Consider the following 22,633-nt stretch of genomic DNA (forward strand, 5'->3'; position numbering starts at 1 on the left):
GAACTTATTTAAACAATGTTGAATAATCTAGTCCTTTACACTAGTTATGCTGCAGACAACATGAAGAGTTCTATGGAAAAAAATATTTTTATGATGGTGGATCATTTTATATCGATATGATTTTATTTCTTGAGGAGTTAGGGAGTTGATTCCCAGAAGTCAGAACAACTTGCTAAAGATTACACATGTGAGCTCCAAAATAAAACAGTGAAACCTTTGTTCTCTGCCACTCTGTTAACCAGAAAACTTTGTTATCCAACATTGCCCAGCCACAATACTGTTTTTCCGTTAAAAGCATTTGTGGAAAAGAGCGTCTAGATTGGCACGGACACTTTTCCGCAAAAGCACGTTTTGTGGAAAAGCGTCCGTGCCAATCTAGACGTGGTTTTGTGCAAGAAAGCCCCGATCGTCATTTTCGCGATCGGGGCTTTTTTGCCCAAAACAATACCGCATTGTCTACACTGGCCCTCTTGCGCAAAAGCATTTGTGCAAGAGGGCTTTTGCCCAAATGGGAGCAGCATAGTATTTCCACAAGAACACTGACAATCTTACATGAGATCGTCAATGTTCTTGCGGAAATTCAAGCGGCCAGTGTAGACAGTTGGCAAGTTTTTCCGCAAAAGCAGCTTGCCAGTCTAGACACAGCCAGCATCTTTAACTCAAAATAGAAATGTGAGACCAACTGCCTCACACTACAAAACTACAAATATTAAAAATTTCAGTTTTACTATTATTGTCCAATGGTTTTTCCTAGGTTGATGGGACCCTCTGATAACCAGAATTTTTAGATAACCGGAATGCTCTAATCCCCAAGCGTGCCGGATAACACAGGTTTTACTGTACATTGGACTAAAACAAATTAAGCGCATACATTATTGCTGTTTTTTCATCATAATGTTAAGATTACTTTCACAATTCAATATGAAACCAGGATACATGATTTCTTCAACATGAACATAAAGTCAAATGGCAATATAAATTGCTAGAAAATTGATATTTTTAATTATTATTGTCAATTAGTCAAACAGCATCAAGAATCCTGATATATATTGATAGAGCGGAATGAACTGTACATTTTTCTTTCAAATTTACTGTGGAACATTTAAAGCTTTATGGAACTTTATTTTTATTTATTTGTTATAGTAGATAGAATTCACCCTATTGTAGAAGATTTTTGGCTAGTTTGATTTAGTAAGCCATTATTTTTTGACTGGCATTGCCAAGACCTCAACTATTGCACCTACAAATAATGGTGTCATTAGAAGCCAAAAAGTGTAAGCTCAACCAGTAAATGAGCCTATCAGCCACTCTAAACAAAGTAGGTATGCTTTCATTGCAGAGTTAACCTAGGTCAGTGTTTCTGAAAGTGTTCCATGGAATTAAAGGACCTAAAGTAGTTGTTACCACTCATGAGATAGATGTTAGAGTAACTGGGGATAGTTCTCTGAAAAAATCCACTCAATGTGCAGCAACAGTCAAAAAAGCTACTAGAATGTTAGATACCATTAGGAAAGGGATCCTTAATAAAACAGAAAATATCATAATGATGCTATATATACAGGCAGTCCCCGGATTGCGTACAAGATAGGGACTGTAGGTTTGTACTTAAGTCGAATTTGTACTTAAGTCAGAACTGGCATCCAGATTCAGCCGCTGCTGAAACTGACCAGCGGCTGACTACAGGAAGCCCGAGGCTGAGTTTCTCTGCCCCGGGCTTCCTGGAATCAGCCGCTGATCAGTTTCAACAGCAGCTGAATCTGGACGCCTGGGACAGAGCAGCTGGGGCGCTGCCGGGTAGGTCTCCGCAGCACCGCACCTCAGTGCTGCGGGGACCAACCCCGCAGCACCCCAGGTGCTCTACCCCAGGTGTCCGCAAGTCAGCCGCTGCTGAAACTGATCAGCGGCTGATTCCAGGAAGCCCGGGGCAGAGCAACTTTACCTCGGGCTTCCTGTAGTCAGCCGCTGGTCAGTTTCAGCAGTGGCTGACTTGGGGACGCCTGGGGCAGAGCAGTTGGGGTGCTGCTGGGTTGGTCCAGTATCGCCGCTCCTCAGCGCTACTGGACCAACCCAGCAGCACCCCAGCTGCTCTGCCCCAGGCGTCCTGATTCAGCCGCTGCTGAAACTGACCAGCAGCGGCTGAATCAGGACTCCTGGGGCAGAGTAGCTGGGGTGCTGCCGGGTTGGTCCAGTAGCGCGAGGAGCAGCACTGCGGGACCAACCGGCAGCACCCCAGCTGCTCTTCCACAGGCGTCCCCAAGAAAAGCCTGGTCTGCTGGGGGGGGGGGGAGCACTAGCTGCACCACCCCCAGCAGACCATGGAGACGTGGGCAGCGGGACTAAGACGTGCCACGGTGCCACCGCCCGGGTCCTCCGCGGCTTTGCTCCGCATCTCCCTGGTATGCTGGGGGGACCCCCAGCAGACCAGGTAGACGCAGAGCAAAGCAGCGGAGGACCCGGGCGGCGGGAGCACCCAGACATGCCGCGGTCCCGCCGCCCGCGTCCTCTTGGGCGAGAAAAGCTGCTCCGCGTCTCCCTGGTCTGCTGGGGGGGGGGGGCCCAGCAAAGCCGCGGAGGACCCAGGCGGCGGGAGCACCCAGACACACCGAGGTCCCGCCGCCCGCGTCCTCTGGGGCAAGAAAAGCTGCTCCGCGTCTCCCTGGTCTGCTGGGGGGGTGGGGGGGAGAGCAAACCAGGGAGATGCGGAGCAAAGCCGTGGAGGACCCGGGCGGACTTAAAGGAAAAATGACAAAGGGCAAGTATAAAGACAAAGAGGAAAATTTTAGTACAGTGAAGTTGGGGTGAGAAAGATGCAAAAGTGGGGAAAACATAAATGTACAGGAGATAGGAGAGAACACAAAAATTTAAGGGGTAGTCAAAATTAACATAATGCCTTAAAAACTAAAAAAAACCTAGATGTATTTTACAATGCAAAACTTCAATTTAGAAGGAAACCCTATTGTACTTATATATTGAGATTTTGGAGGATTTATCCTATGTAGTTGATTTCCTTCTCTAAAGATTTGAAGGGACACTTGTCAAGGTTGACTCTTGCTGAAAAGCACATTTACAGAATGTTCTCTTGGCACTGGAAAACAACCACCAACTCAGAAATAAAACCTGCAGCAGTATTAAATATGCTACTCTGAAGTTTGATGACTCATCCTACTCAAACCCAGGATGCTGGTTTTCTTGGGATTTCAAATATGCATATGACGTATCTCATTTGTTCTCCACATCCATACTTGTCTGTTTTATTTTAAGTGCTGGGAAGATACCGAAATTGATACAAATCCCACTGCAGTCATGCTGACAAGCATTCTGCAATAAGAGAGATTCAAATATGTAGTCCCATAAAACACTTGAATAAATAGGAGCTGTTTGTGGATTAAAGTGGTAGGATTGGATGGAGACCACTTTTCACAAAGCCACTGAGTAGGCAAAGTTCAGTCAAGTTTTCTTTCCTAACCAATCTGTATGTTTATCTCCTGTATACATTTCTTCAGCTTTAAGTGAATGTACTGATCTCACAGATACCAAAAATAAAAGAACAGATTTCCACATCAGCCTAGGAAAGAGTTTGGAAACCAAATTTAAAATTTGTTTATAAAAAGCCTCACAAAACCAGTCACTAGAACATGCCAGAAATAAGGTTGCCTGTGCACCCTTAATTTGCCCCTCTTGTGATACAGTCTTTAATTACAGGCAGTCCCCGACAAACGGGGCTCCCCCGGAGGACACGGACTGTGGGACCTCGGGGTCCTGCCGCCTGTGTACTCCGGTGCTTTCTCCGCGTCTCCCTGGTCTGCAGACCAGGAAGACGTGGAGCAAAGCCGCGGGGGGGCTCGGGCAGTGAGGCAGCCCAGGCGCGCTTGTGCTGCTCTGCTGCCAGCTTCCCCGAGCCCCCACGCGGCTTTGCAAAGCCTCGGGGAAGCCGGCAGCGGGACAGCCCAGACGCCCTGCGGCTGTCCCGCTGCTGGCGTCCTCAGAGGCTTTGCTCCCCGTCTCCCTGGCAGACCAGGGAGACTGGGAGCAAAGCCGCGGAGGACCCAGGTGGCGGGACCGCGGTGCATCTCGGTCCGCCGCCCGCGTTTTCCTGGTCTGCTGGGGTGAGTGGGGGGCGCAGCTAATACCCCCCCCCCCAGCAGACTAGGCTTTTCTCCAGACGCCTGTGGCAGAGCAGCTGGGGTGCTGCTGGTTGGTCCCGCAGTGCCGCTCTGGGCGCTACTGGACCAACCCGGCAGCACCCCAGCTGCTCTGCCCCAGGCATCCTGATTCAGCCGCTTCTGGTCAGTTTCAGCAGCGGCTGAATCAGGACGCCTGGGGCAGAGCAGATGGGGTGCTGCTGGGATGGTCCAGTAGCGCCGAGGAGCGGCGCTACTAGAGCAACCCAGCAGCACCCCAGCTGCTCTGCCCCAGGCGTCCCCAAGTCAGCCGTTGCTGAAACTGACCAGCGCTGACTACAGGAAGCCCGAGGCAAAGTTGCTCTGCCCCGGGCTTCCTGGAATCAGCTGCTGATCAGTTTCAGCAGCAGCTGACTTGGGGACACCTGGGGTTCTTAAGTTGATTCTGTATGTAAGTCAAAACTGGCGGTCAGTTTCAGCAGCGGCTGAATCTGGACGCCAGTTCCGACTTACATACAGATTCAACTTAAGAACAAACCTACAGTCCCTATCTGGTACATAACCCGGGGACTGCCTGTATATCATCACATGCTATTTTTCCACATAACACGTGCCTTATTCAATGTACAGGATGGATTTACTCAGCAAGTAAATCTAGGTTGTGTAGTGAAGGAGAATTGGCCATAGAACCTCTTGTCTCATTTGCTGCTGGAGATGGAAGATATGTAGTGAATGAGGGTATGTCTACACTACAGAGTTAGTTCGAACTAACTTAGTTTGAATTAATTAATTCAAACTAAGCTAATTCGAACTAATGCGTCTAGAACTAAAAACTAGTTCGAATTAGCGTTTTGCTAATTCGAACTAGCATGTCCACATTGAGTGGACCCTGAACAGGGCTTAAGGATTGCCGGCAGGGCATCAGAGGAGGACTTAAAGCGTGGAGATGCTGTCTCAGGCTAGCCGAGGGCTGCGCTTAAAGGGACCCGACCCCCACCCCGGACAGACAGTTCTCAGGGGTGCCCCGCTTGAAAACCAGTCCTTGCTTGGAGTGCCCTGAGTGCCCACACTGGGCTCATCACAGCACTCGGCCATCAGCCCGGCTGCACTTGCCGCAGGCGGCCATCCGGGGAGAGGAGGCAATTGAGGGGCTGCAGGAGAGCTTCCACCCCCAGAAGCACGCAGAGCCAGCCCAGTCCTCCCCATCGGGGGCTTGTACCCCATTCCTCCCTCACCTCCTTCCACTTACCCTTCCCTAGCCCCCCTTCCTGATGTACAAAATAAAGATAACGTTTCTTCCAACATTGACTCTGTCTTTATTGAACAAAACTGGGGGAGACTGGGAAAAGGAGGTGGGAGAGGGGAAGAGAAAGGCTGGGAGAGGGGAGGGCAACTAACATGATGAGGGGTTGGGAACAGGTCCCAGATGAAGAGAGGCTAAACAGACTGGGACTATTCAGCTTAGAAAAGAGGAGATGGAGCGGGGACAGGATAGAGGTCTCTAAAAGCAGGGGTTGGGTGGAGAGGGTGCATTCATAAAAGTTCTTCATGAGTTCCCATAAAGAAGGACTAGAGGACACCAAAGGAAAGGAATGGGTAGTAGGCTTCAAACTAGTAAGAGAAAGTTGTTCTTGACAAAGCAAATAGTTAACCCGCGGAACTCCTTGCTGCAGGAGGCTGTGAAGGCTGGAACTAGAACAGAGTTTAAAGAGAAGTGAGATAAAGTGATGGAGGTTGGGTCCATGGAGTGGTATTAGCCAGGGGGTAGGAGTGGTGTCCCTGCCCAAAGTTTGTGGAAGGCTGGAGAGGGATGGCACGAGACAAATGGCTTGGTCACTGTCTTCAGTCCATCCCCTCCAGGGTCCCTAGGGTTGGCCGCTGTCGGCAGACAGGCTACTGGACTAGATGGACCTTTGGTCTGACCCAGGACGGCCATTGTAAGCTCAGGGCTCAGGGTCGGGGGTCTCTGTGGACCCCCTTGGTTTTCATGCACACCTGCTCCTGGGTGGCCAGGCTGGCAGCTCTCCTGCCCTAGACGGCCACTTTCCTGTGCCTAGTGCGGAGATCGTGGACAAGGTCCACGATGTCCGCACTAGCCCAGGAAGGTGCCCGCCTCTTGCGGTCCAGGGCAAGCTCCCAGGAGCCGCCAGCCTGGTCCCGGGAAGAGGGGGTGGGCTGGGGGACATCGGGTGGGTGGCTCTGTGCCGTGCCAGGTGCAGGGTCTGCTGGGTGGGTGCTGGCAGGCTTGCACCTGGCACGGGCACCGTAGCCAGCCCGTGCCCCTTTAAGGGGTCCGGGGCCAGGAGGGGGGCATAGAGTTTCCCTGGTGTTGGCCAGAGTGGCCACCAGGGAAACCTGGGGAGGGCTAGCCTCCCACTAGTTCGAATTAAGGGGCTACACACCCCTTAATTCGAACTAGTAAGTTCAAACTAGGCTTAATCCTCGTAAAATGAGGTTTTCCTAGTTTGAACTAAGCGCTCCGCTAGTTCGATTTAAATTCGAACTAGCGGAGCGCTAGTGTAGCGCCTATGAATGTTAGTTCGAACTAACGTCCGTTAGTTCGAACTAACATTGTAGTGTAGACATACCCTGAGATAGGATTGCAAAAAGAGAAAGGACAGTCTCACAAACAACTGAATCCTGACCTGGAAAACTGGAATATATCCCCCTGTGCCTATGTGATGCTAGTCAAGTCACTTAAAACACATTTTTTGCAAGTGGTTGCTATTTGTGTATTCCTCAATTTCTAGTTGACTGTGAAGTCTGATTTTGTTTCAACCCCCAAATTCTCTATAACATGAGCACTCTTCTACATTCCCAGTCCCATTTTCCTTGCCTGACCATTATCATTTCCTCCTTTCTCTCCAACTTCCTGTCCTCAGTCTCAGTGCCCAGCAAGTTCAAGCCCCTCCCTTCTCCTCATTTGATCTATCCCATACCGGCTTCTTGAAGTCCTCCAACCTTGTTTCTTAGCCCCATTGGCTCCCTGACCTTCCTTGTTGCCTCATAAAATATGTGTCTGTCCTACTTAGCTCTTCATTCTAGTCCATTTGCCCAGCTAGTCCCAGACTCCTCCTATCTCCTCATTTGATCTTAGTCTCCCATGCACCCCCTGGTTCCCAGTACCCTCTATTTCTATCACAACTCTCAGTCTCTGTTGCCTTGTGAAGCTACTTACACTCATCAAGCTTCCAACTCCAGTTTCCCTTCTGGCTCACAGCAAATCCCAGTCCCAACCCCAGTCCCAGTTTCTCTCTCTGCCCGTCTGCTAGCCTCCAGTCCATTCTGCCTCCCCTTTCCTCCCAGGCTCCTCGTTCCAATCTACTTACCCTAGCACCCTGCTCCCATGAGTCTAGCTCCTGTCCCCATTGGACTGAATCAGGCAGCTTCCTCCTCCATATGATTCCTGGACCCAGAAGGACATTGAGAGAGCCGGAGAAATTCTGTCCTTGCTCTCAGGTCTGATGCAGTCCAGAACTAGAATTACAGGGAAACTCCTGTTCTGTCTGGGCTGACATGAGTCCAGATGGAATAATCAAGCAATTTAGCTACTAATGTAACACTAACAAGCAGAACAAAACCTGGAACTCAAGCCCAAGTCCTCCAGTTCCTTCTCAGACACCCTCGGCATGAGATGGAGAGCCACAATTCTCTCTGACATTTCTGAAGTAGCTTTCATAGTTTCTTAGTTAGTTCTGATTGTTGTTGTTAGTTAGTTAGTTAGTTAGTTAGTTAGTTAGTTAGTTAGTTAGTTAGTACTAAGTCTTTAAAAAGAAAACAACAAACTTTTTCACTATGTCTGGCTCTCCGGGCTTTAAGCCCCGTGCCTTCTGCAGAGAGGCAATGCCAATTTTGACGGTCATTCACAATAAGTCAGATGTCTGGAAGAACATCAGTCACCTCAGGATTGTCCTCACTGCACTAAACTCAAGGCCAGAGGCAGGGACAGAGATCTCAGTTTAAAGTTAATTTTACTGGAGAAGAATATGCACCCTACCCCAGACAAGGATTACAATCTAGGGAAGTACAATCACACCTGAGGGCAAAAAGGCACCAACGAGAAGTTCCTCAGTGCCTCATCCTGAGCTCTTCTCCAACAAATAGTCTCCCTCCAGGCCATTGGCACAGCGGTCACGCATTAGTACCTATGATGCTCTGGATACTTCAGGCATTGTGGCAGTGGCCGGCACTGACTACAAAGGGTCCAAACAATGCTCTAAAGCTGCACCAGTAACCGCTACAGTACCAACGACTATATCGATACTGCCAGATACGGCACCGCCACCACCATTGGCACCACTGATGCGTCCAATGGTACCGACAGCACCCTCAATGGTCATGGCACTGAGAGCATCTGCCTGTTCTTTGGCACCATCAGCACTGACTAGATTAGTGGCACCAATTATATACTCAATACTGCCTACAGATCACCTACCCAGGTAGAAGAGATGGATGAGCCTTTTTTTAAACAACCTGCAAAATCATCCATAGTGCAGGATTTGGTGGTGATGGGGGACTTCAACTATCCAGATATATGCTGGGAACCTAACTCAGCAGGGCACCGATTATCCAATAACTTCTTGGACTGCATCAGACATAATTTTTTATTTCAGAAGGTTGAGAAAGCTACTGGGAGGAAGCTGTTCTAGATTCGAATTTAACAAAAAGGGAAAGGGAGGAACTGGTTGAAAATTTGAAAGGGGAAGGTAGCTTGGGTGAAAGTGATCATGAAATCATAGAGTGTGACACTGTTGCAAAAAAGAGGAAAACAAACATGATTCTGGGATGGAGTGTTGTGAGCAAGACACAAGAAGTCATTCATCCACTCTACTCTGCACTGCTTAGGCCCCAATTGGAGTATTGTGTCCAGTTCTGGGCACCACATTTCAAGAAAGATGGTGAAATTGGAGAAGATCCAGAGAAGAGTAACAAAAATTATTAAAGGTCTAGAAAACATGAGCTATGAGGCAAGGCTGAAGGAATTGGGCTTGTTTAGTTTAGAAAAGAGAAGACTGAGGGGGGACATGATAGTGGTTTTCAGGTATCTAAGAGGGTGTCACAGGGAGGAGGGGGGAAAATTGTTTTCCTTGACCTCTGAGGATAGGACAAGAAGCAATGGGCTTAAACTGCAGCAAGGGATGTTTAGATTGGACATTAGGAAAGACTTCCTAACTGTCAGGTGGTTAAACACTGGAATAAATTGCCAAGGGAGATATTTATTGGAGATATTTAAGAGCAGGTTAGAGAGGCATCTATCAGGAATGATCTAGATGGTGCTTGGTCCTGCCATGAGGGCAGGGGACTGGACTTGATGATCTCTCAAAGTCCCTTCCAGTTCTAATATTCTATGATTCTACAAATGGTCACTACCATTTGCACTGACCATGCAGTTGGCACTGTATAGACCGACGCTGCAGACTTCGGCACTGATTCGCATGACATTGCTGCCATATATGCAAAATCCTGATCTCATGGTGACATCTGCCCCTCAATCACCGACCGTTCTCAGGCGCTGTCCCCTGTACCGTCGCAATTTTCCAGCGATGAAGATAAAGACTTATGGGCTTCATTTTCTTCACACCATAGCCCTCCATTACAATACTATGAGCTGTCTTATGACTTGCAGGTAGTTTCCCCCCCTCCCAGGCCTCTGCTAAAATCAAAGACAAAGCAATGAAAAGGCCGGGGAAGACACACCTAAGCTGCTTCAGACAAGGGTGATAGAATTAAGGAAACACCCCAGACTCATCTGCATGGAAGATAGCACAGAGAGACGTCTCCATTATCATACACAATGGAGACTAGCTCTTCCAAAGCAGGAACTGCACTGAACTATGGGATACCAAAAGCAGAGAAGCATTGCCTGATGGGAAATCTCTGCTCCAGATGCTAATGAACCCAGGCCTGCTCACACCCAAATTAGTCATTATCAGACCAATTCTAGTAATGGATCCTATTGACATCTAAAATACTGAAACTGCCTAGTTGCATTGTGAGCTCATTCAAGGAACATCACCCATAACCAAGTGTGATCAGTCTCTATTGTCTCGCCTCTGTTTACCCATATCCAGTGTTCTCTTCAAACTAATTTCCTATCTCTTACCAAAGAAAAACTGTTCTGATGCCTGAATTTAAACTGCATCAGTTCAGTTTATTAAACTGCATTGAGATTTCTTCATCTCCTGTCTGATCATTCTGGGGGCTCTGCTCTGCTTGTCTTCTGCCTTCCGGACCCCCGTCTCCCATCCCCATCTGGGAACCCCTATCAGTGCAAGCTCCATGGAGTGGTGAGGTCTCTCTCTCTCTCTTTCTCTCTCTCTCCCTAACCCCCACCCTGATACTCTCTAAGCATAGCCTCCTGACTCTGCCCTATGTAAGCTGTTATATGGTGAGCTAGCCCTAACAGTTGTAATCAGTTTCAATTTAGATTTAATATTGTATCTGTTTTGTGTGTTTGGCTCTCTCTAATTATAATAAGTAATTTTCATTGCAAGCTGGTTGCTTCTCTCTCTTTCTCTTTCTCTCACTCTTCCTCAAGGAAAGTGAAAGAAATGTAGCCGTGTTAGTCTGGTGTAGCTGAAACAAAATACAGGACTATGTAGCACTTTAAAGACTAACAAGATGGTTTATTAGATGATGAGCTTTCGTGGGCCAGACCCACTTCCTCAGATCAAATAGTGGAAGAAAATAGTCACAACCATATATACCAAAGGATACAATTAAAAAAAATTTCACAGTTTCTTGCCATTTCAACCAGAAAGGACACTGTCTTAATGACCTAATCACATGCATCCTACTTCAGAAGACTTTCAAATCTGCACTTGAAAGGGAATTCTCTGAACTGGCATTCATGCTAAAATTCGACACTCTCCGCAGGGGGCTGAACAAAGACCCCAACTACCTTACCCATTACAAAGATAGCTTCCCCAATTATCACCTCTAATACCATTAGCTCACAGACATCTACCCTTCCCCACCTCTAATATCATTAACTCACAGGCATTCACTTTCCTTCCCCCCACCCCTGCATCCCTCTTCTGTTCTGAAATGTGATTTGTCCTTTTCATATGTGTTCATTTTTTTTAATTGTATCCTTTGGTATATATGGTTCTGACTATTTTCTTCCACTATTTGATCTGAGGAAGTGGGTCTGGCCCACGAAAGCTCATCATCTAATAAACCATCTTGTTAGTCTTTAAAGTGCTACATAGTCCTGTATTTTGTTTCTTTCTCAAGGGGTGTTGTTTTGGCTTCCCCATTTGCTTCTTGTACCCAAGCTAAAGATTCCAGTAGTGCCCAAAATCCTGTGGGGTTTGCTTATCATGTGATTTACCTGCGAATGATTGTGGTGTGAGAGTAGGGATAGGGAAGTGCTGAACCTGGGGGCACATGAGGATGGCAGCTTAAAGTGCTGTTTAATCCAGCCCACTGAGTCCCAAGGCTCATGAGGGGGCAGTGTGGATTGCTGTCAAACTCAGCCTGCTGAGTCCAGGGACCTATGAGGGGTCAGCTTGGGAATGCTGGCTACCTAGTCTTCTCAGACACGCTGTTAGTGGGTGTGAGTGTCTGTGTGTGTTACTAAGGTGGGAAGAATCCCATCCTGAGGAACCTAGTTCCTGCAGGAGAGCTCCAGTGGGAGGGGGAATTGGCAGCAGGGAGAATTCAGCTCCATATAAGAGCACAAGAAAGCACAAGCAGCACACTGATAGAACTGTTAACCTCCCCCCAGTCCCATAAGAGTAGCCCTAATACATGAGCATACCCCAGAGAATTGGGCAAATCTGGTAACACTTCTCAAGGCCATGTCACAGACCAAATCAGCATGCATGACTGTAATAACCATACAGTGCTTTCAGAAGTTGGGCCTCCAAATAAACTGGGAAAAAGTCATTTATTCCATTGCATAAATCTTCTGCCTGAACTATTACTTGATTTACACACACATTTTCTGGAAATGCATTAAACCGTAAGGTCCTGCCAACTCATGACTTAGAGAATGACAAAACCTGCTGCTGACAGCATTGCTGTGAACTCTGTTTATGGGGCAGGGAGCAGTTGTCTTATAAGTCACTTTATTACTGATAATTAAGATGGAAATTGTTCTTATTAAAATGCTGTGCTCTGGAAGGTATCTTTGTAACCAAAAAACAGGACTGTGTAGCACTTCAAAGACTAACAAGATGGTTTAATAGGTGATGAGCTTTAATGGGCCTGACCCACTTCCTCAGATCAAATAGTGGAAGAAAATTGTCAGAATCATATATACCAAAGGATACAATTAAAAAAATGAACACATATGAAAATGACAAATCAAATTTCAGAACAGAAGGGGGATGGAGGAGGGAACGGGGGAGAGGAGGGAAGGTAAATGTCTGTGAGCTAATGATATTAGAGGTGATAATTGGGGAAGCTATCTTTGTAATGGGTAAGATAATTAGCGTCTTTATTCAAATTTGAGCGTAAAGGGTCAAATTTAAGCATGAATGACAGTTCAGAGGATTCTCTTTGAAGTGAAGTCTTATAAGATCTTTGAAGCAGGATGCAGGTAATCAAGTTGTTAAGAATGTCCTTTCTGGTTGAAATGGCAAGAAACTGTTTTTTCTTTGTGATCCTGTCTGATACCTGTTTTGTGGGCATTGATCCTTTGGAGAAGTGTCTGAGACGTTTGTCCAATGTACATAGCAGACGGACACTTTCGGGACATGATTGCATAAATTATATTTCTGGATGCGCAGGAATATGTGTTCTTGATCTTATAACTCACTTGGTTGGGTCCAATAATGGTATCAGCAGAGTGAATATGTGGACAAAGCTGGCAATGGGATTTGTTGCAAGGGAAGGTACCAGGATTGGTATTAGTGTGGTATGTCCTGTGGTTGTTGGTAAGAATCATCTTGAGGTTAGGTGGTTGTCGATAGGGGTATGTCTACACTACAAGGTTAATTCGAACTAACAGACGTTAGTTCGAATTAACTTTGATAGGCGCTACACTAGCGCTCCGCTAGTTCGAACTTAATTCGAACTAGCGGAGCACTTAGTTCGAACTAGGTAAACCGCATTGTATGAGGACTAAGACTAGTTCGAACTAGGTGTGTAGCCACTTAATTCGAACTAGTGGGAGGCTAACCCTCCCCAGGTTTCCTTGGTGGCCACTCTGGCCAACACCAGGGAAACTCTGTTGCCCCCCTCCCAGCCCTGGACTCCTTAAAGGGACACGGGCTGGCTACGGTGCCCGTGCCAGGTGCAAGCCTGCCAGCACCCAGATAGCAGACCCTGCACCTGGCACGGCTCGAGCCAGCCACCCGATGCCCCCCAGCCTTCCCCCTCTTCCCGGGACCAGGCTGGCGGCTCCCGGGAGCTTTCCCAGGATCGCAAGAGGCGGGCACCTGCCTGGTCTAGTGCGGACATCCTGGACCTCGTCCACAATCTCCGCACTAGGCACAGGAAAGTGGCTGTCTAGGGCAGGAGAGCTGCCAGCCTGGCCACCCAGGAGCAGGCATACATGAAAATCAAGGGGGTCCACTGAGACCCCCGACCCTGAGCCCTGAGCTTACAATGGCCAACCTGGGTCAGACCAAAGGTCCATCTAGCGCAGTAGCCTGTCTGCCGACAGCGGCCAACCCTAGGGACCCTGGAGGGGATGGACTGAAGACAGTGACCAAGCCATTTGTCTCGTGCCATCCCTCTCCAGCCTTCCACAAACTTTGGTCAGGGACACCACTCCTACCCCCTGGCTAATACCACTTCATGGACCCAACCTCCATGACTTGATCTCACTTCCCTTTAAACTCTGTTCTAGTTCCAGCCTTCACAGCCTCCTGCAGCAAGGAGTTCCACAGGTTAACTATTTGCTTTGTCAAGAACAACTTTCTCTTACTAGTTTGAAGCCTGCTACCCATTCCTTTCCTTTGGTGTCCTCTAGTCCTTCTATTATGGGAACTAATGAAGAACTTTTCTTGATGCACCCTCTCCACCTCACTTGTGCTTTTATAGACCTCTATCATATCCCCCCTCCATCTCCTCTTTTCTAAGCTGAAAAGTCCCAGTCTCTTTAGCCTCTCTTCATATGGGACCTGTTCCAAACCCCTCATCATTGTAGTTGCCCTCCCCTCTCCCACCCTCTCTCTTCCCCTCTCCCACCTCCTTTTCCCAGTCTACCCCAGTTTTGTTCAATAAAGAGAGATTCTATTTTTGAACACAATTGTCCTTTATTTTGTACATCAGGAAGGGGGGGCTAGGAAAGGGTAAGTGGAAGGAGGTGAGGGAGGAATGGGGTACGAGCCCCCGATGGGGAGGACTGGGCTGGTTCTGCGGGCTTCTGGGGGTGGAAGTTCTCCTGCAGCCCCCCAATTGCCCCGTCTCCCCAGATGGCAGCCTGCGGCAAGTGCAGCTGGGCTGATGGCCGAGTGCTGTGATGTGCCCAGTGTGGGAACTCAGGGCACTCCAAGCCAGGACTGCTTTGCAAGCGGGGCACCCCTGAGAACTGTCTGTCCGGGGTGGGGGTCGGGTCTCTTTAAGCACAGCCCTCGGCTAGCCTGAGGCAGCAGCTCCACGCTCTAAGTCCTCATCTGATGCCCTGCCGGCACTGCTTCCGGCCATCCTTAACCCTGGTTCAGGGTCCACTTAATGTGGACGTGCTAGTTCGAATTAGCAAAATGCTAATTTGAACTAGTTTTTTAGTCTGGATGCGTTAGTTCGAATTAGCTTAATTCGAATTAACTAATTCGAACTAAGTTAGTTCGAATCAGCGCTGTAGTGTAGACATACCCTAGGAGACTATGGGTCTGTCTCCCAGAGCCTCTCGGAGTTTAGTGTCCTGTTCCAGTATAGGCTGTAGTTTATTGATGTGTTGGACAGGTTTAAGTAGGGGGCTGTAGATGATGACAAGTGGTGTTCTATTGTTGGTTTTCTTGGGTCTGTCTTGAAGTAATTGGTTTCTAGGTATTTGTCTGGCTCTTTCAATTTGCTTTTTTATTTCTCTGGGTGGGTAGTTGAGGTTTATAAATGCTTGGTAGAGATCCTGAAGTTTCTGGTCTCTGTCAGTGGGATTAGAGCAGATGCGGTTGTATCGAAGGGCTTGGCTATAGATGATGGATCATATGGTGTGTTCTGGATGGGAGCTGGAAGCATGTAGGTAACTGTATGAGTCGGTGGGTTTTCTGTAGAGAGTGGTGTCTACTTTTCCATTGCTGATTTGTACTGTCGTGTCCAGGAAATGGATCTCTTGTGTAGAATGGTCCAGGCTGAGATTGATGGTGGGAGGTAGGTTGTTAAAATCTCTGTGGAATGTCTCCAGTGTTTTTGGCCATGTGTCCAGATCATAAAGATGTCATCGATGTAGCGTAAGTAGAGGAGGAGTAAAAGGGGATGGGAGTTGAGGAAACGTTGTTCTAGGTCAGCCATAAAGGCAGAAGGGTAAGAGTCCCTCTTCACTGGAAGCATGAGGCTTTGGAAAGGATACCAATAAGTAAGTCCATTGGTGTAGGAGGAATTCAGCAACTTCCTTTGGGATAAATTTTGCATGAAAGCAAAGTGATCTTTGTAGAATGTAGTGTATGTTGGATACTTCATGGTGTCCGAGACAGAACATCAGAAATGGCTGCCCGTCGCAGGGAGCCATAGCCTGTAATACCTCTGAGGCTGGTATAGGGGGCTCTGTCTGTGAGGTGGAGTGTTTTCCATATAGGGGCATGTAAATTAATAATCTTCCCCTGCTCGCTCCACCCATTGCAGTAAAAGATCAGGCAATGGGCTGACTTGTGCTCAGGCCTGCTACTCCACCCACTGCTGCAAAAACCAACCTATGGGGTGATAAGTTCACAGGCAATAAAACAGGCAGGCAGCCCCTCTCTCACTGGGGATTCGCATCGAGTGAACGCCTGGCCTGATCACCCAGACGCCTTGCACCCCCCGCTCTTGAGTCTTACTGAGCGTACTCCGAGTTGGTCGACCCGAGTGGAGACAGTTTATGAGCATGCGACTGGTACTTGTGTTCCTGCTGTCTCCAGAACTGGTATAACCCCCCCTCCCCACCCCCCGCCATCATCCCTATCCTAATTGGTTTTTTTAGTTGTCCTTATTGCTTGTCAAGTGACAGTGGTTAAAAAGTTACTAAGTTAGTTTATAAATAGTTGTGGTTTAGGGTTTTTACTGTTTCCTGGTATAAAGTTGTGTAAATAATCAGCCCCATGGACAATACCAGTGTTAATTCAACTGTTCCTAACCCCTGGGCAGTTATTGGGAATTATTGTGATTTAGAAAAGCCTCAGGGAATTGTTTTGTGTTGTCTGGCAATCTGTTTAATTTTTGTTCTGATAATTGTCTGGCGTCATCAAAATAAAATCAGTTTGTACTTTTTGAAACCCCCAGTTGTGGTCTCATCCTTTCCGGCATCCCTTCGAACCTCGTGTATTACGGGGACTGACACATGGGAGACCACAAATCAACCACCCTCCTGGTCTTTGTAATGGTAACTGGGACGCCTTTATAGATAGATGGGGCATGCAATACATACATGTTGGCCGGCAGGCCTCCCGGAGGGGTTCCTCCACCTCTGGGTCAGTGGGCAGCCAGTTCTCCCCACTGCGCAACCACTTAAAATAGTCTCCAAGTCAAATAGTTCAGGTGCCCAACCTTGCTTCAGGTCCAGGCCAGAGGTAAGAGTTCAATACAGTTTGTGAGCCTTGGCCCTAGGTCAGGGTGGGGCAACAAGCAACCAACCCACAGTTACAGGTTTCGGAGCCCAGGCCTTGTTCCAGGTGAGGCAGCAAATACACAGGTAAGCCCTGGCCCTAGGTCAGGGTGAGGTAACAAACAACCCACAGTTACAGGTCTAAGAGTTCAGGCCTTGTTCCAGGTGGGGCAAAAAGCCCTTCATAAGGAGAGCCCTGGCCCTGGTTCAGGGCAGGGCCGCAGGTAACAGTTTGCAAGTTCCCAGGCCCAGCCTTAATTCAGGCAGGGTGGCAAACCCCAGTCAGTTCAGGCTCCCGGCCCTGGCAGGCCACAGACAACCACAGTACAATGAGCCCTGACCCTAGGGCAGGGCGGGGTAGCAAACAAACAGTTCACTGTTTAAGATTCCCAGGCTTGGTCCCAGCCTGGGCAATAACCTACGCAGGTTTGGGGTCTCCTTGTTCAGAAGGGTGGCAGGCAGTTCTCGTGCAGTAGCAGTGAGGGGGAGACTGCCACCCAGTAGGTGGATGGCGGGGGGGGGGGGGAGGGAGAGGGGCGCAGTCCTGCCCACTCCTCTGTGCCCCAGCCCAGAGCCCTAAATGCAGCCAAGCAGCTGTGGCTGGCTCAGCGGGGGCTCCAGCCCACAACGTGCCAGCCTAGATCCTTTACCAGCCTGTGCTATTCCTTGGCCCACTTCTCTTCTCCCCCTCAGCAGGTACCTGAGTCTCCAGCAGGTCAGCCAGGGAGTCAAGGGCAGTATCGTCCCACCAGGTGTCATTTCACAGGGCCAGGGCCCAGCAGGGTTGTAGATTCGTTTCAATACAGTGCCGATTAGGGATAATGTACTTTATTAAGCTCACTACTCCACTGCTACCACACTTCACAGGGTATGCTCTAGCAAGTGAAAGCACTACAGAACAGTGGTTAAAGGAGTGAAAGCCTCCTTGGAATGCTCACATCCTTTCAGGTCTGTGGGGAATCCCGTTCCGGTTACCTCGCACCCAGCCACAGTGGATGTGTCTCCAGCATGGGGTGAATCCCGGTCAGTCCTCGAGGTTGGGGCCATGGTTGAGAATCAGCTAGGGGTGGGACTTTCTACACTAATTATACTACAGTTGTTTACCAGGTGTGCGAGTACCTGGCTCAATGCCATTCTTATCTCTCTTATGGGCTGAGAACGAGGTCAATCTTATTTACCGCTTAGCAGTTTTCCAGTTCAAGGCATCAGTTAATGCTGATAAAGCCCACAGCTGCTGTTTGGGCTTGCAGTGTTCCACACTATGCTAAGGTGGGTACAGCAGGGATGGAAACTTCCATCCTAGGCCTGCTAAGCTGCAGGACCCACATTTGACTTTTATGTGACACCGGAGTTCCGGTGGCCCAATCCAGGCTTCAGCTGCTTGCAGGTCCAGTGGCTCCAGCTGGTCCTCAGGGTCCTGGAGTACCGGCTGGTGTAGGGGTTCGGGCAGGTCCTCAGGGTCCGGGTGGGCCTCAGGGTCCCAGGGTTCCGGCTGGTATTGGGGTTCAGGCAGGTCGTCCGGGTCTGTTGCACTTGGAGCCCTGGGCCACACTCCTGTCTCCCCAACAGGGAGAACTGGGCAGGCCTCTGGTTCCTCTGGGTCAGGGGATAGGCCTGTTGGAGGGCCCAGCCAGGTCTCAGCCTCCCCGTCAGGGAGTTCTGCATGAGCCTCTGGGTCCGAGGCAGTTGGAGGCCCAAGCCAGGTCTCTGCCTCCCAGGCAGGGAGGTCTATGCAGGCCTCTGGCTCCTCCAGAGGCTGGGCCCAGACTGAGCCCTCAGCCTGGCTATTTATAGCCCTAGCCCTGCCCACTGACTTGTGGTCAGATGAGGAGGAGGGGCTAGGCTGTGCCCAAAATGGCTCCCAGAGGGATTCCTCTGCCTCTGGGCCAGTGGCCGGCCAGTCCGCCCCACTACAATACCCAATGGTTTAAAAGGAGGCCTCATAAGTGTTGAAAGTACAAGATTGAGGTCTCACTGCAGCATTGGCTTTGCTATTGCTGGAAAGGTCCTGGCCAAATCTTTTCAGGATTTGATTGATATCAAGTTAGTAAAGATAAGCATTGATTGTTGCTAGATGAACCCACAATGAGCTAATTGAGAAACCTTAAGGGTAAGGAGATTATCTAAAATAGCAAGAATACTTGTTGTCTCTGATACGATTCTGTTGTGCACATGCAGAAAAACCCTCCAGAAGCAAGGTAACATTTTCTGGTAGAATCTTTCCTGCTATTAAGAATATGTTGTGCAGCACCAACATGAACACTAAGTCTGATGCTTGTTCAAATATGAATCCGTGAGTGAAGAGAGTCCAGGCTGAGATGCCTGATCCTGCTGTTTAAGTTTGCAGGTCTGGGAAAGAATGCATGCTGATGGGTTGATGGACTGACATTTGTGGGAAATCTGAAAACCACAACTGTCTGGACCAAATGAGTGTGAAAAGAATGACTCATGCTTTGTTGTGACAAATCTTCCCCAGAATCTTGAACAATAGTGGGAGGGGAGGGAAGGCATACTTCAAGTGGCCTATCCAGGACAATGTGGAAGATCACCTCTTAAATCCTGACCTTCTGATGAGTCATTTCTAGAGAGCTCATGGCTTGTCTCTCTAGCATATACACTGACTAGAGCCAGGCTTGTAGACAAGAGGTGTAGTCTAGCAAATAGGGTTGTAAAATGACATGTGTTCTTAACAGGGAAAGACAGACCCGGAATGGTATTTCATGTCTGTGAATAACTGGGTTTATTAGACTGCTCATGGCATATTATCCATCCACAGGGTTGAAGGATCCTTGCTGTGGCAGAGTCCATGGCCACCACTATAAGGTATATACTATGCGTGAGAATCAGGATAGACTTTTCCATATTTAACCAAGGATACTATGAGAAGAAGTAATGACAAAGTTGCTGACACAACTTTTAGGCAAGATCTCTTAGAAATCAGTCATCATTTTGTCTCAGGTGTGCTACCCCCACTGGAAGATAGAGACCCTGGGTGCCGTTGATGAAGACCCTGGGAGGTGTTGCCACACAAGCAAGCATATCCTGAACTGGTACTGTTCCTGATTTATCAGTAAAGTATAAAACCCACTAACAAAATACTTAAAATTATATTTACAAAGACAAAGACACATTTGGTGGAAGGAGGATTCTGATTTAAACCATGTGATATCAAGAAGGAACCAGAGAGATGGTCAGGTTGTACCTTCCTTCATATTCTTGGTGCAGAACACGAGAGGAGCCAAGATGCAGACATGGATCAACAGACACTACTTGCAAGATTTTTTTCGACATCAAGTATCCCTATGGGTGGAATACACATAGGGACTAGCACTTTATTTTGTACTGGGCTCTAATAATCAATTAGGAATTCCAAAATTCATCATGTCACCTGCTATGCATATTTTTTCTATCCTTGTTAAAACACATCTTCTAGGAAATAAATCTAATAACTTTGCAATTCTAATAATGTCAAACTGATCCACATGACCTGCTTTGTGATTTTCCATCTGAGTAGTATTCTTTTATGCTAGATTTACTGACCCATAAATGTATTGGCTTTGCTACTGAAAGTGAAATAATGAAAATAATGATCATCAGAATGGCTAATGATAGCAGTACTCACATCAAGGACATATTCTTCAAAGGAAGAAGGAGGAATATAAGACAGCATTTAATAAAAAAGGAGGAGGGATTTCTTTTTCAACGCAGCGTAGCTCCACTGTTCTCAACACTTTGATTTGCTCTGGTGATTAAGTGTGAAAAGAATACAACCCTATAGCTCCAAAACATGGAACATTTCTAGAGATTTTAGAATTTTTATCTAGAGCTCAAATCATAAGCAGCATGTATGCACAGGCTAGCAGATAGTCTCTTATAGAGTCCCCTCTCCATTACCACCCACTCACTTGCATAAGACAAAATAATATTTTTGAGGAAGCAGCTTCCTTTCTATGCCAATACCCACCCACTTTTGCCTCTATATTCTTCTTCATGAGCATGCAGGTTGGACCTTATTAACTGTTCCTGAACATTCATGTAAATACACTGAAGATAAAGTGGCAATTCTGCAGCCACTTAGAAAAATTTAGTGATTTATGGATCTTATCCTAGTATAACCTGATTCCTTAAAAGCTTCAGCTCTTCTGTATCAGCCAACATGAAATCATACAATTTGGATTTATAATTAAATATATTATAAGGCCTGAAAGAACCAATGTGATCATCCAATCTGATCTCTTGCATAAAACAAGACATCGAACTTTCCCAAAATCCTTCTTGGTTGAATCAGAATGTGTCTTTCAAAAAGATATCTAATCTAGTTTCAAAAGTTCCACAACTTTTGGCAACTTGTTCCAAAGGTTAAATTATCCTCATTGTTAAAAACACACACTTTATTTCCAGTCTAAATTTGTCTGGCTTCAACTTCCTGCCATTAGATCTTCTTACAATGTTGTCTGCTAAATTAAGGAGTCATTTATTATCAAATTTTTGTACCCCATGTAGATACCTATAAATTATGATCAACTCACCACTTAACTCTCTCATTGATGAACTAAATAAATTGAGTTCTTTTAGTCTTTCAGTATCGGGAATGTTTTTCAATTCTTTAATCATTCTTATGACTTGTCTCTGAATCCTCTCCAATTTATCAACACCTTTCTTGAACTGTTAACACCAGAACTGTGGATTTTATTCCGTTAGCAGTTGCATCAGTGACCAATACTGAAGAAACATGACCTTCCTCCTTCTACTTAATCTTTTTCTGTTTATTCAGATGAGCTACTATTCAGCTAATTATCTCTAAGTATCCCCAACTCTCTCTCCAAGTCACTGCCTCCCAGGACAGAGTAACATCTTGTAAGTATGTATCCAGTAAGTATCTTCCATGTCATTGATAAAAATGTTACACCTACTAGAACTAAGAAGTGATTCCTGCAGTTCCCTATCAGAAATATATCAACTTGATTATGTTTCCCTATCTATAATTATATTTCTTAGCCAGTTTTTAACCCACTTAATGCATCCAGTAATGACTGTATATAATTTCAATTTCTTAATCAAAATGTCATACAATATCAAGACAAAGGCCTTATAGAAGTTTGAGAATATTACATCCCCACTATTACCTTTATCAACCACATTTGTACTCTCATTTTAAAAGACGTATCAGGTTAGTTTGACAAAATCTATTTTCAGTAAAGCCATGTTGACTGGCACTAACTATATCACTCTCCTTTAATTCTTTATTAATCAGCTTCAGTATTGGCCATTACATTATTTTGCTCAGGATCAATGTTAGACTTAAAGGCCTATAATTATTTGGATCAGCAGGTTGACTCTTTATTAAAAATTACAGTAATATTGGCTATGATAAAAAGGTCCTCTTGAACCTAATGAAAATTATTCCTTTAAATTGTTAAGAGCTAATATCACAGCTGAAACTAGGATACTGTTAATACTTTACAGCTTTGAAAGAACCATTCCTTGAAAGAAAGTTGAGGGAGCTGGGGAAAGAGAATCCATTTCATACCACAGAGACTGACTGACAGCTCCATTATACTATCAAAAGAAGCCATCCATTAATCTGAGATTGGTGGGTGTGGCATTGAGAGAATAGAAAATGCACACACACACAAAAACCCCTTTCCCCCTCTCAAATTAATAATCATAGAATATGATTTTGAAAACTGCTCAGCACTAACTTCATTCATCTCCCATTAATATCCATGATAAAATTCCGATTGATTTCCATGAGTGCAGAAGTATGCCACCACGGAGGAATTCTAAAACTTCCACTCACACCACCCAGTTTAACAGGGAA

The 22,633-nt window shown here is 46.8% G+C and overlaps 1 protein-coding gene across 1 annotated transcript in view; it reads right to left on the reverse strand.

Moving 5' to 3' along the window:
* Positions 1-22,633, reverse strand: part of LOC102463247 (sodium channel protein type 1 subunit alpha) — a 120,073-nt gene that overhangs the window by 81,572 nt on the left and 15,868 nt on the right. The window lies entirely within an intron of this gene.

The sequence above is a fragment of the Pelodiscus sinensis genome, chromosome 7, assembly GCF_049634645.1.
Source record: "Pelodiscus sinensis isolate JC-2024 chromosome 7, ASM4963464v1, whole genome shotgun sequence".
Classification (NCBI taxonomy): domain Eukaryota; kingdom Metazoa; phylum Chordata; order Testudines; family Trionychidae; genus Pelodiscus; species Pelodiscus sinensis.